Below are 14,712 nucleotides of genomic sequence, written 5' to 3'. Positions count from 1 at the left end.
CGTTATATAGCAGATCCCGGACCAGAGCATTGGGAAGCTGTGAAGTGGATATTGAGATATCTAAAGGGGACATCAGGTATGACACTTTGTTTTAGTAGGAGAAGTGCAAACTTGCAAGGTTTTGTAGATGCAGACCTTGGTGGAGACGTGGACGGACGGAAGAGCACTTTTTGGATATGTGTTTACATTTGGTAACACCGCGATCAGTTGAATGTCAAGACTTCAGAAATGTGTTGCCCTCTCAACCACAGAAGCTAAATATATTGTTATTTCTGAGGCCGGAAAGGAGATGGTGTGGTTGATAATTTCTGAAGGAAATTGGAAAGAAACAGGACAAAAGTGTTTTCTTCAGTGACAGTCAGAGTGCTATGTGCCTTGCAAAGAATCCAGTATTTCATTCAAAGACAAAGCACATCCAATTAAAGTATCATTACATTCGAGAGAAGATAAATGATGGGACATTGTCATTAAAGAAGATCCTTGGTGCCGAAAATCCAGCAGATATGTTGACAAAAGGTGTGACCACTGAGAAACTGAGGGTGTGTATTGCCTCAGTTGGACTCCTTCATTGAGCATGAGAGAGGGATGTTGTTTCAGAGATTCAGAGAAGAGTTTGGGAAGAAAGACAGTTGGAGAAATTTTTTTGTATCGGGTCCCCCGGCGCAGGGCAGGGGTCAGGGGGGCCGCCCCTGGCGGGGGGTTATAGGGGGGCAGCGTCCCCTCAGAAGATTTTTTTTTTGGACTTATGTTTGGGACCCGGTTTCCAGTGGATCAGACCCGATTTGGTTAGGGTTAGGGTTGTCGCCCTTGCCTTGTTTATATTCTCAATTTTCTTTCCTCGTCTTGTAACTGTTGGAAAAGAGTAATAAGATTTCTCTCTGGGCGGCCATAGTTTTTTACTCTCTCTCGGATTTGAGGAGAGGTTTTTCCACATAAATCTGTGTTCTTCTTGTGTTTTGTTTGATCGTTCTTGTTTTTTGTTTCCTTTTGGTTGTTTCTTGCTCGTGGTTTTTCCCAACACATCCTTGTTAAGAGCGAATTATATTATGGGCATGGATTTTGGCAATAACCAAACTTGTTATGCAAGCAACTTTCTTGCCAAAAACTAAACATGTTTAGCAAACACTTTTCAGGTTCAATTAAACTTGGCCTGGTTGCCTGTTTAGGGAACAGATTGCTTTCTTTTGGAAAGAACTAGGCCCATCTGCACTAAACAAGCAACAGTTTGTCATCGAATGGCAAGCCTTCCTTTCAATAAGCCCATGAAATAACACCGTCGTCACGAAACTCTCCCACTTCACATAGGTACCAACAGAAAAGTAAGAGTATATTTGAAAATTGTTTTATCTTTCGGCAAATACAAGGTGATACTGATAATTTCATTATATATCCAACATTGGGTATATTTTTTTTCTAGATTTAAGATGATAAATCTAAAAATTAAACACCACATGTAAATTTATTTCATTCATAATAGACTATATATTTACAACCAACCCATGAACCCATGACTATCATGAGTTATCTTTTAGCTTTTAATACTCGTAAAAGAAAATTTTAAATTGAAAACTATGAGATCTCTATTTCATTCATAATAAGATTGCTGACAATTCAATCAGACCCCCATGCACATATGCAACACGTACGTTCAGCATGAACTATGAAACAAACCGTCTGCTAATCTCAAAAATAAAACACCAAAACAACCAACAGTTCGTGGAAAAGGAAAAGGAAAGTTACAAAAAAACACAAGTGCTAAAACCTGCACTTGATATCATCTATCTCGTGGCCTAAGTTGGACAAATCAACGGTGTAGACACCATCGTGATTGCTAGGAAAGTAGCTGCCAACGTTCATCTGACTGTTAAGGCCACTCATGGCAAAACCATCGAAGTTATTGTTGCTGGTCATCGGAACGAACATCGTGTTGCTGCTGCTAACGCTAAAATCATATCCACTCATAAAGGAAGAGGCAGGAAGAGAAGTAGGAACAGCAGCAGAAAGAGAAGCAGAAGCATAGCCGGGTTCGATGAACAGCGTGCGGGCGTGTGCGGGCATCTTGAGCATAAGCTCCTCAGTAAGCCTCAGCAGTGTCGATCTCAGCTCCTCCAACGCCGGCAGCAGCTGCTCGAGTTGGCCATGCTCGAGGTCATTCACGTCCGTATCCCAAAAGGCCATGGCCTGATCCTGGCAGGCCTTCTCGTGCAGCTTCTGCAGGACGGCTCGATGCTTCCGCTCCGCTTCTAGCTGTTGGAGGAGCTCGTCGTGCTGCCAGTTGAGCTCTCTCATGGCGTTAGAGTGTTGGGCTGGGTCCGTACCCAATGCCGCCATGCCTGGTGCCACAGCATGGTTGAGGAAGCGGTGGATGACGGAGTCGACAGAGGGGCTGCCGAAGGAGTAGGATTTGCCGCCTGGGGAGAAGACAATGACTGTGATCTCGGCCCCGCAGAGGATGCAGAGTTCGGTGGCTTTCTTCATGAGACCATTCCGACGCTTGGAGAAGCAGACTTGACGATTGTCTTTGTTCTGAATCTTCTTTATTTCGATCTTTTGACGTCCCATTCTCCGTCTCGATACGTTATTCACCATAAGAGAAGTATTGTTGTTGATGAAGGATGTCTAATTCTATCTTATTCTATATATGAAGCTAAAGAAGAAGGGTGGAAAGAAGAGAGGACAATGGTTATGGTGTTGAAGAACAAGTTGATATATATATATATATATATATATATATATATATATATATATATATATATATATATATATATATATATATATATATATATATATATATATATATATATATATATATATATATATATATGCCCAACCAACACAACAAGAGAAAGAAAGAGAGAGAGAATTAAATCATCCAAGTCAACTTTCTTATTCCACATCATAGTTGGAAATGGTTGAATTACCCTCGATTGAGATGAGAGGAGTGATGAATTCCTTTTGTTGGAGATGAATTGAAACTGCTCTGGTCAAGTCCCAATTACAACATGGTTGATCGAACATATGTCAGCTCTAGCTACTTGGTTGGTCTCGGGCTAGATAAGAGATCCGAGCCAAATTGTTTAAGTTGGTCACAGTGGAAGCGTAGACCCAGTCGTGTTGGATTCAGCAAAGGTGGGGTTAGACGTGTACTTTTTATCGATGATGTGTTGATGCCACTATTTATGAAGAGTGTGGGAAGGAGATCTTGGGGGTTACCCTATCCATGACAGTGCAGAGCATCACATGCATCATATTACTTTCCATTTTTATTTTACTATAAATAATCTCCCAAGATCCCCAATGCACTACTCGTTGTTAATGAGAGAGAGAAAGAGAGAGATTTTGGCCAAGTTATTATCTCTAACAGTACGTATCATGCCAGTTATGGCTATATTGATGTTACTAAACTCAAACAGTTAAAGAGCAAAGCGCGCGCACACATGTACACATGCACACATAAGGAGAAAAATCTCTTGCAATATATTCCAATATGACGGGTATTCTGCAATGACTCCAATATTTGACATAGCCCTGGATGTGTTATTATTACTCAACAGAAGTTGAATGTTAAATAGCCTTGACAAACCTGAAACAATAAATCGAAGTTTAGCCCAACCCGTGTACTAGATATTTTTATAGTAAATTTCATTATTTTAGTTGTTTTTTTATGTTAACATAGAGTTTTCTGGATATGATTTTTGAGGGACTCAACATAATTATAAAAGAATGAGAAGGTCAATGGAATCCTTATAGCAAAAACCTTTTAAGATGGAGTTACAAATCAAATAAATTAATTTTCTTTTTTATTTTCAACAGCATGATTATGAGTCAAAGTATACGGATAACTTTCTGTAAGATTTTTCAAAATATGATGGATTTAGATTCTTTAACACTCCTCCCTCAAATTCAATAATATGTAAATAGAAAACAATTTAACAAACCCTTTAACTAGTTTTTTTCTTGAACTATTTTAGAAAGCAATTAATCCACTATAAATATTTTTGATAGTTTCCTTATTTACAAACCTGTGGAAGGATCCGAACATTTTAGTGTCTTTTCAAGGTAACTAATGAATATAATAAAATGTCAATATAAACACAACTCTTCTAGCAGGATTTCCTCCCAAAATCTCAAAAAGAAAAGAAAATATCGCAAATGAATTTTAAAATATCAAACTCTTGGCGTCTCATTATTTCACATTACTGTAATAATGATTAGCACAACAATCAAGAAAGATAGCACAAAATTTACCTAGATTCTCTTGTTAGACACTTGATAAGCTTCCCACACTACTAAGACTATCTTTCTATGAACCATCACCTAACCTATCCCAGTACATCAAGTCCACCATAGCTCAAATAATCCTCCACTCTATCAGACTTTTAAGGGCACCCAACCACCTGCATTGGGTCTGTAGTGACCATGCTTGAAATGATATGATTTTTTTTAGGTTTTGTTACATGGAAACACTGCACTCACTCGGAGTAAGCAGTTTGGTTCCTTTCATCCAATGTTGTCAGTATCGGAATCCGACCTGTATCATTTGGCCAATGATTCCCGTGAATCGGTATTCTCAAGTCATATCATTATGAATTGACCCAAAATTAATTAAAAAATATTATGTGTCAATCATAACGTGACACATGTTAAAGCTATTAAAATAATATTAAATTTTTTAATTTTAATCTATTTTTTACATTTATTAAAAAATAACCGATTCAGACCGATACGCACCCATACTGACAACACTGCTCTCATTCCATATGTCATCCCCCATCTTCATACCCCTCTTAGACCTTATTGACGCAATTGTCTTTTTATCAAAGCTGAACCCATAGATGATTTCAGCATGGTCGACTTAATAAGGATCGACCCTTGGATCGTACTTTTCCGATGAAAAAATATGATCTTTTAAAACACAAAAATTGTGTTGTCAACCATTGATTTTTGAGTCACCAAATAATCCTGCGCACAAATCTGATTCTGATAACTGTCGATCTTCAGTAAATTAATGATGCAGATCACATCTATGGAGTCCAATTTGATCAAAACAACTTGCATCAATGAAATCCCAATGAGGGGCATGAAGATAAGGATGACTTTGGGGGATGACTGGAACCGATTTGCAGAGTAAGATATCTGCCTTGACGAGATAACAATTGCTCCTCTGGCAGTGTAAACCCCCTAGCTCCTAGGAGCCTGCTGCTTTGGCTTGTGCAATACAGATGCCCAACTATTAAGAAATTCTTTTAAAATGTCAAAAAGCCACAGGTATTAGGCTAAACAATTTTGAAAGATCATACACATATGGCATCATGGTTTCACAATATAATAAACACAAAGTTAGTGTATGGTCATCTAAACATCCTTTCTAGGTGATACACCAGGGATATGGCCGATCTTGCAATTAAGAAATTCAATTGGAACTATTTGATCCTTAGCACATAAAGTTAGCTAATTTAGTACACTAATTACATCAATATTAAAGGGCAAGGAAAGACCAACACCAATTCTTGAAATCCTCCCATTTTAGCCATCACATAAAATTTGCGTTATAATAGCACATAGCAATGATGAGTATTGTTATGCAATGTGATTGCACCTGATCCCAATTCGGGTCTTTACACTAATGAGCTTGCAAGTGAGTGAGATTATCAAATAATAATAGTAACAATCTTACCTTAAATTACGTTGTCTATGAGCAAAGGAAAAACTTAAGATTGACCAGTTGTAGCGATATCATGCAGCATTTATGTTCGAATAACACGTAGCAGATATGGATTTTGTTCCAAATCTTACGGATCGAATGTATAAATACTCCATGTTTTCGAAGAACACTTCATGAATGTTGTCAATCGGGCAATTAAGAAACTCAATCACAACCTGTTGGTCCTTAGCAAGTCATGTCAGTTAATTACTAGACTAAATTACATCATTTAGTCAAGAGTGCACCAATACCAGTTTCTCAACACTTCCCATCTTGGTCATATCCAAGATTAATCACCAAACACATATTGGACACTAAGTATAGATGAATTGCCATGAATTTAGATGAACTCTAATGATGCACCCAAAGAGATGTAATTCAATGTTAGGCCCAGCTTTGTGTTTCCTAATTACACTGATAACAATTTTTTTGATAATTACACCAATAATAACTAAAAGAAAATAAGTAGTTTTTATGAAAAACCCAAGACTCAAATATCATGTAAATTCATTCAAGAATAGTTAAGCTTTTGCAAACATCCAGTAATCTTCATTGCATGGTTTCACGCAACTGCAATAACAACACACTACTAGCTAGTTGCATGCTAGGTTGCCACAATAGCCTCCCTCCCACACAAACACAAATGAACTGGCAAACCCACATGTATATCATAAATCTTAAGACCGTGACTCACTGATCAAACTTGAAGAACTCGAGAGGGCAGAAAAAATTGGTGGTCTGATTACTAAGATAATAATCAGTAGCTCTATTAGGTATCGAGACATGAGGGTTAGCGCTTCCCATGAAACCGTTATTGGTATTAACGATCGGGATGATCAAGAAGGAATTGCTGCTATTGTAGACACCCAAGGAGGAGAATGAGGTAGAAGGCAAAGTGGCAGGAAGAAGAAGTGGAGGTTGGTGGTGGACGACAGTGGTGGGCGGATGTTGGTGATGGCCATTCCCATCACGAGATCATCGATGCGCTTGGCGAGAGCGGATCACATCTCCTCGAAGGTGCATGAACTCTTGGAGTTGGTTGAGGGGCATCTCGTCGACGTCGGTGTCTCACAGGAAGCCGATGCGGCCGCCAGCCTCGCTGTGGTGCTGCCTCTGCGGTAGGGCGTGGCGCTTCTTCTCGTCCTCGATCTATTGCAGGAGGTCATCATGCTTGCGATTGAGCTCCTGGATGACGGTGGCACGACGGCCGTCAGGAGGGATAGGGGCATAGGAGGAAGGGTCGAGGAAACGGTTGATGACAGAGGTCACAGAAGGGTCGCCATAGGAGAAGGCCTTCCCCGCGGGGGAGAAGACGATGATGGTGATCTCAACCCCGCACAAGATGCAAAGCTCACTGGCCTTCTTGATCAAACAGTTGCATCTTTTGGAGAAGCAAACTTTGTCGCGCCTCCTCATTGGTTATCTTCTTGATCTCTATCTTTTGCCAACCCATCCTCGACTTGCTGCTGCTGGCGCTGTTATTCTTGCCCATAGCACCACCAGTTTCTTGTCTCCCTCTCTCGGAGAGAGAGAGAGAGAGGGGGGGGGGGGGGGGGAGGTGCCCCGGGCTAGAGTTAGGAATGAGAAGGGCCTCGTGGTGCAATCTGAGCTGATAGGCATGCGCCGGTGGGTCGAATCGTATATACGAGGTGAGAAAGGAAGCAGGTCAGGTCATGCTGAACATGACCTTTTTGCTCATGCCAACATCGTGGCCGTCTGTTTGCATTTTGGATGAATGCCAAGTGGTTTTGTTGACTTTTGAGCTTTTTAAAATGCAAATCGGATGGCCACGATGTCAGCATGAGCAAAAACGCTCATTTTCAGCATGACCTGATCTGCTTCCGTTCATGCCGGACCAACCGCCTCACCAGAGAGGGAAAGCCTCCTCTGCACCGACTCAGGAAAACCAAAAAAAAAAAATCAAATTGACTTAAAAACAGAAAGTTGATACTTCATGCAAGAAAATGAGTTTTCATTAAACAAGTCCCACTACTATTTTGAAGCCACCGTACTGCTCGTCAAATTTTCTCTCCAACATGTGTTCATGTTTTCTACCAAACCAAGAACCCTCCATTTTTACATTAATTGACAGCTTGAACATGTACACTCCCAAGGGTATGGTTAATGGTTTATTACCTACCGGTAGTAAAAGAAACCTCGTGTATTCGGTATACCAAATACAATGACATACCGAATACATGGTATGTCATGTTCCTATGGTATACCAAACTCAATGACTTTTTGTTCATAATAATAAGTCTGCAGAAACTAGAACTCTCTCATAGTTATCTGAATGTAGTTTCTCTTGTATCGGTATTCTAGATACCTCTAGTATAAATAGGGTCTTTTGTATCTAATGTAATCATTCAGTTTTTCAATTGTGAAAGGAAGATTTCTTCTCTTTTTCAAACCTGTTTTTTTTCATGGCATCAAAGCACAGGTCATAGTGCGGCCTCTTCAGCTTCCTCTGCAAAGCTGGACCGTCCGTCTATCTTCCGCACATCCACTACCCAGGTTCCTTCTTTCCAACTCTCACTTGCAGCACCGCTTTTTTTTTGCTGCTATACTTGCCCACTGCCTAGCTCTCTCCTTGTGCACCCGCTCTAGATGGATAGCGGAGTTGAAAGTATGTCAAGCCCGAACTCTGAAGAGATTGAGAGCCCCTTTTTTTCTCCATCATTCAGACAATCCCGGCATGGCGTTGGTATCTCAACCATTGACCGGCAACAACTACACCAGATGGTACCACGCAATGACCATGGCACTATCTACGAAAAATAACATTAGTTTTGTAGATGGGTCCATTAAGAAACTAAGTTGGTATCTCAACCATTGACCGGCAACAACTACACCAGATGGTACCGCGCAATGACCATGGCACTATCTACGAAAAATAATTTTAGTTTTGTAGATGGGTCCATTAAGAAACTAAGTTCCCCTACAAGGATTGTTGCCGCTTGGGAACGATGCAATAATATGGTCTCAACTCTTTACATCTGAATTTGTCTTCAAGTGTTATTTAAACTGAAACTGCAGCTGAAGTATGGATAGAGCTCCTCGAGCGATTCTCTCAATCGAACACTCCACTCATATACCAAATCCAACAAGAGATTATTAATCTGAGACAAATGCAAATTCTCATATACTACACTAAGATGAATGGCCTATGGGATAAGATGTCCACATACATAACTATTCCATCATGTACTTGTGGAACGGCCAAAGCTATTCACGATGAGCAAGACCAAGAAAGACTCATGCAATTCCTAATGGGTCTGAATGAAAGCTACGGTGCCACAAGGAGTCAACTGCTCTTAATGGCGCCCCTACCATGTATATCTAAAGCCTTTGCACTACTTGTACAAGAAGAAAGACAACGTGACCACAAAGTCACGATAAACCAAGAACCTGTAGCAACAGTTATAAAAGGTTCTAATGTTCAAAACAGTGTGAATAACATCAAGAATCATCAAAATTGTATCTACCCAAAATATGACCACTGCGGAAGAATTGAACATGTCAAGGCAAAATGTTTTCACCTCCACGGTTTTCCAAATTGATCTGATACTCCTGCTAATGCTCATCAAAGCAGTCAGACTAACACAAGTGATGTAACTTTAGAAGGCAATAAATTTGTCCAAAGCCCCAGACAATTCACCCAGGAACAAGTGGATCAAATACTAGCTGCAATAAGTCTAGGTAATCCAAAACCATCACCTACGGTCAGCCTGACAGGTAATCTAGATGTCTCTTTTGCATGCTCCATAACACCTGAACATTGGATCATAGACACAGACGCGCCAGACCACATTATCAATTCCTTGTCAAACTTAATATTTCCTAAAACCACCAATTTTTCTCCTATTGGGTTCCCAAACGGTTCCTCTACTCATGCCACCGATATGGGTTGTGTCCGGTTGGCACCAAATTTTCTTCTATCAAGTGTCCTTTTCATCCCAGATTTTAAGTTTAACCTTATCTCTGTGAGTAAATTGATTCAAGACCTCAAATGTGGTGTTCTCTTCTCTCATTATTATTATGTTTTTCAGGACCATCTCCAAAAGAAGAAGATTGGAGTGGATAAGCGACGTGATAAACTTTACATTTTTTAGACCAGTGATAACCTTTCCTTGAATAATTCTTCTTTTGATTCCAATATTTGGCATTTACATCTTGCACATCTTTCGAACACTAGATTGCAAATTGTCATAAATAATCAAAGATGATGTGGTTGTGTTCCCCACAATCATTTTGATGTATGCCACAAGGCTAAACAAACTCGACTTCCATTTCTTAGTGGATTCATTGCTTCATCAAAGTCTTTTCAACTCATTCATTGTGATATTTAGGGAGGATATCAAACCACTTCTTTATATAGAGCACAATATTGTTTAACCATTGTTGACGATTATTCCAGAACCACATGGGTTCACCTTATTTGACATAAATCTAAAACTATAGTTCAAGTCAAAAAAAATCTCTTATTGAAAACCAATTCAATAGTAAGATTTTTAGTCTTAGATCTGATAATGGAACTGAGTTTTCTTTCCACTGACATGCAAATGTTTTTGAGAAAAAAAGGTGTTGAGCATCAACATAGTTGTGTTGCAACCCCCTAACAAAATAGTGTGGTCGAACGCAAACACAGAGACTTGCTTAATGTCGTTAGGGCTTTGTGGTTTCAAGCTTTCCTACCTATTAAGTTTTGGGAAGAATGTGTTTCAACGGCTGCATACATCATTAATTGCATCCCGTCAAAACCATTATTTGAGAAAACACCCTATGAGTTACTACATCAAAAAAACTCTTCTTATGATCATCTTTGCATTTTTGGATATTTTTTCTATGCTCATAATATTCATTACTCTCACAAATTTGACAACCATGCCCGCAAAGGATCATTCATAGGATACCCATATGGTCAAGTGGGATACTGTGTGTATGATCTTGAAACATAAAAGATTTTTGTCTGTCAGGATATTAAGTTTTATGAAAATATCTTTCCATTTCAAGATCATAAAACTCTGAATGATGAAGTGGGGAGTCTCTTGCCCATTCCCTTTTTTGAGTCTCAATCTTGCGAGACTCAAGAATCCAATGAAAATACTATCAATGAAACACCTACATTTGTTTCTTATGATTCCAGTCTTGACACCATTGAGTCCATTCAAGTCCGCAGATCTGAAAGAAACCGACATCCACCACTACATCTCAAGGACTACAGTTGTTATATCGTTGCTCCTATACTTCAATCAACCAATGCAAGAGAAAAGGCCTACAACACAATTCATGAACTGTCTAAAGTCATAAGGTATGATCATTTTTCCGAAAAATACTGTGCCTTTCTAAGTGCTATTTCCCAATGTCCGGAACCAAAAACCTTCTCCCAAGCCATGAAGTTCTAACACTAGCGAGATGCCATGACTGTAGAGATTAGGGCCTTGAAAGAGAACCACACTTGTTCGATTATGGATTTACCTACCGAAAAACAACCTGTTGGATGCAAATGGGTGTACAAAACAAAGTATAGTTCTGACAACTCTATTGAAAGACATAAAGTGTGCCACATAGCCAAAGGCTATACTCAAATTGAAGGATTAGACTACAATGAGACTTTTGCCTCGGTTGCTAAACTCGTCATTGTCCAATGCTTAATAGTTATTTCAGCAATAAAGCATTGGCATATTTACCAAATAGACATTAATAATGCCTTTTTACATGGGTATCTCAATGAAGAAGTGTACGTAGACTTGCCACCAGGTTTTTCGGTTCAGGGGGAGTCTAAAGTTTGCAAGTTGCATAAATCGTTGTATGGTCTCAAACAGTCTTCTCAGAACTAGTTTACTAAACTATCATATTATATTCTTTAAGAAGGTTTTGCTCAGTCTATGGCTGACTACTCTCTCTTTTCAAAGGCCACTAACGGAGCACATATCTTTGTTCTGGTCTATGTGGACGATACTATTATTGCAGGAGATGATCTTACCTACATCGAGAAACTCAAAGTTCACATAAATCACTAATTTTAGTTAAAAGACCTTGGACGTTTAAAATATTTCCTCGTAATTGAAGTCGCCAGATCCAAGAATGGTATCTTTATATCTCAGTGTAAGTATGCTTTTGATATTCTTCAGGACATGGGATTTCTTGGAGTAAAACTAAGCAAATCACCCATGGAATCCCATATCAAGTTTAATCATGAAGATGGCATTTTTTTTGGACGACCTGAGGTCATTCAACCATCTGGTGGGTCGCTTGCTATACCTCACCATAACACGTCTAGATATAGTCTTTACGGTAAATATTCTCAGCCAATTCAGCAGTCAGCCATGACAATCGCATATGGATGCATCTATTCGGGTCCTTCGATATATCAAAAGTAGCCCTCAGAAAGGGATTTTAATGTCCTCCACAAGTGGCATCCACATGACTAGTTATTGTGATTCTGATTGGGCCTCCTGCATGATCACTCGTAGGTCCACATCTGGTTATTGTATTATGATTGGAGACAATCCCGTTTCATGGAAGTCCAAAAAGCAGTCCACCATGTCTCGCTCCTCAGCTGAAGTCGAGTAGCGATCCATGGCCTTGACATGCTGCGAACTTACACAGCTCAAGTACCTGCTGATGGATCTTGGCATCAGTCACCCCCAGCCCTTGACATTGTATTGCGATAACCAGACATCCCTTAACATTTTTGCAAACCCAGTCTATCACGAGCACACTAAGCACATCGAAATTGATTGCCATCTTGTGTGTGAAAAAATTCAGAGTGGACTTATCGAAACCACTTTTGTTCCCACGCATTCGCAGTATGCGAATCTCTTTACCAAGGCTCTTGGCATTGACCGTTTCTCCTGTCTCAGGACCAAGTTGGGCTTCCTCAATCCGTCTGCTCCAACTTGAGGGGCAGTAAAAGAAGCCTTGTGTATTCAGTATATCGAATATAATGACATACCGAATACACAATATGTCATGTTCCCATGGTATACCGAACCCAATGACTTTTTGTTTATATAGTAAGTTTGTAGAAACCAGAACTCTCTCATATTTATCTGAATAAAGATTCTCTTGTATCGGTATTCTAGAGGATATCGTGTACCTCTAGTATAAATAGGGTCTTTTATATCCAATGTAATCATTCAGTTTTTCAATAGTGAAAGGAAGAATTTTTCTCTTCTTCAAACCCGTTTTTCTTCAAGTAGGGTGGGCATCTGGCCGGCTAGGACCCATTTAGAGCAATGTGATGCAGGTCCAGCCCTGCCCAAACTCAATTAATTAGTGTAACTAATTAGGTAAATAATAAATAAATAACAAGTTCTTATGTACCCAACTAATTATCTTTCTAGTTCTCATAAAATTAATGCAACTAATTAGATAAATAATAATAGTTATTAAGTTATTATGTAATTAATTATTTTTAAAATTTTATATTAATAAAAAATATTAAATAGTTGAGGCTCATCGAATTGGTTTGATAGCTCGTGGGCTGACCCAGACCCGGCTCACGTATATAATGGGTTGGGTTTCGGCTCGATAGCTAACAAACCTGAATCTAAAACCTTGATCCAAACCCAACCCATAACGAGTCAGGTCGACTTAGCCCATTGCCCACCCTTACCACCGGACCACATCATCTAATTCCACCCCGTTAAGGATATTTGATGTTTGTGATAATGATAGAAATATCCCCTTTTCGGTGTAATGACTACCAATATTTAATGGCCATTAAAGCCGGTAGAAAACGTCCAGAGACATTTTCCATCCTTTTGAACAAGGTGTAAGAGCAATATTATTCATTTGTCACCTGTGCTACAGGGCATTTAGCTTCATCTTCATCTTCCTCTTTGACAGTACCAATTTTTCCTTTCTAGTGGATAACCTTATGCAAAAGAGGTCGGTACATTTCCCTTTTACTCTATCATCCAAGTTTTTCTCCATAACTTTCTATCAAATTATCTCATGAAAAAACCATGAAAAGTAAACAAAAGAATGATGAAAATCACTCACAAATCACAATTGGCCTTTCCTATTTTACTATAAAACCCACTCGACGAACTCAGGTGGGTGGGGGTGGGGGTGGGAAAGGTAAAAAGAGAAGATGAAAAAAAAACTAATAGTAGATGGTTACCCCAATTACAGAACCTTCTTTCCCTTCTCATCGTAGGGGGGTGAGGATAAGTGCCCCCCCCCCATGATCGTCGGACGGGCTAAGGTTTATCCTCACCCATCGTAAAGGCTCTATAAAGAGCCTTCACAGTGAACCTCCCAGCCCACTTGACACACACAAAGATTTCAAAAAAATGAGAGAGAGGGAGAGTTAGAGCATACCTCAAGATGTCGGGAAGGAGGGAGGCAGTCGCCGACAACCATAGCAGGTAACTACCATATCTCCTCCCCATCATGCTTGTTCTTTGAGAAGCCTGGCAGCCATGGTTGCCGATAGGTTGCAGGAAAAAAAATAGACAACAAAGCTGGCAGTCATAGCTGCCAGCATTGTTGCCGAATGAGAGAGAAGGGGGGACAGCAACAAGAGGTTGTCAGCAACCTCTACAAAAGGGTGGAGGCAACCGAAGGTTGCCAAGAACCCATGACAGGGAGGATGGGAAGGGGTTGTGCCCCTTCTGCCTTAAACCCCAGACAAGTCAGCAGAACCGACTAGGTCTGGCTAGTAAACCAGACCGAGTCAGGTCTACTGAGTCCTGGGTTGGTCTAGGTGCGACCTAGACTGAACCAAGTAAAAAAAAATAGTCAACTGAATCATTCCAACTCGGTCAGACCGAACTGGCTTGGGTGTGAACCCAGACAAGGTCGGGTCTGACCTAGGCTGGTTTAAAGTAGATCAGATTATATCCGGGTCTAGTTCGATCCAGCCAGTCTAGACTGATCCAAGTTTATTCGGATCCAAACAAAAATTTGGGTCTAGATCTGGTATGGAGTAGATATATCAATTATGGATCTAGATCAAAAAATTGGGTCTGAATCCTATCTAACAATTCTAGATCCAG

This window comes from Nuphar pumila, chromosome 4, assembly GCF_984573655.1.
Source record: "Nuphar pumila chromosome 4, dmNupPumi1.hap1.1, whole genome shotgun sequence".
NCBI classification, from domain to species: domain Eukaryota; kingdom Viridiplantae; phylum Streptophyta; class Magnoliopsida; order Nymphaeales; family Nymphaeaceae; genus Nuphar; species Nuphar pumila.
This window is presented reverse-complemented; position numbering follows the sequence as displayed.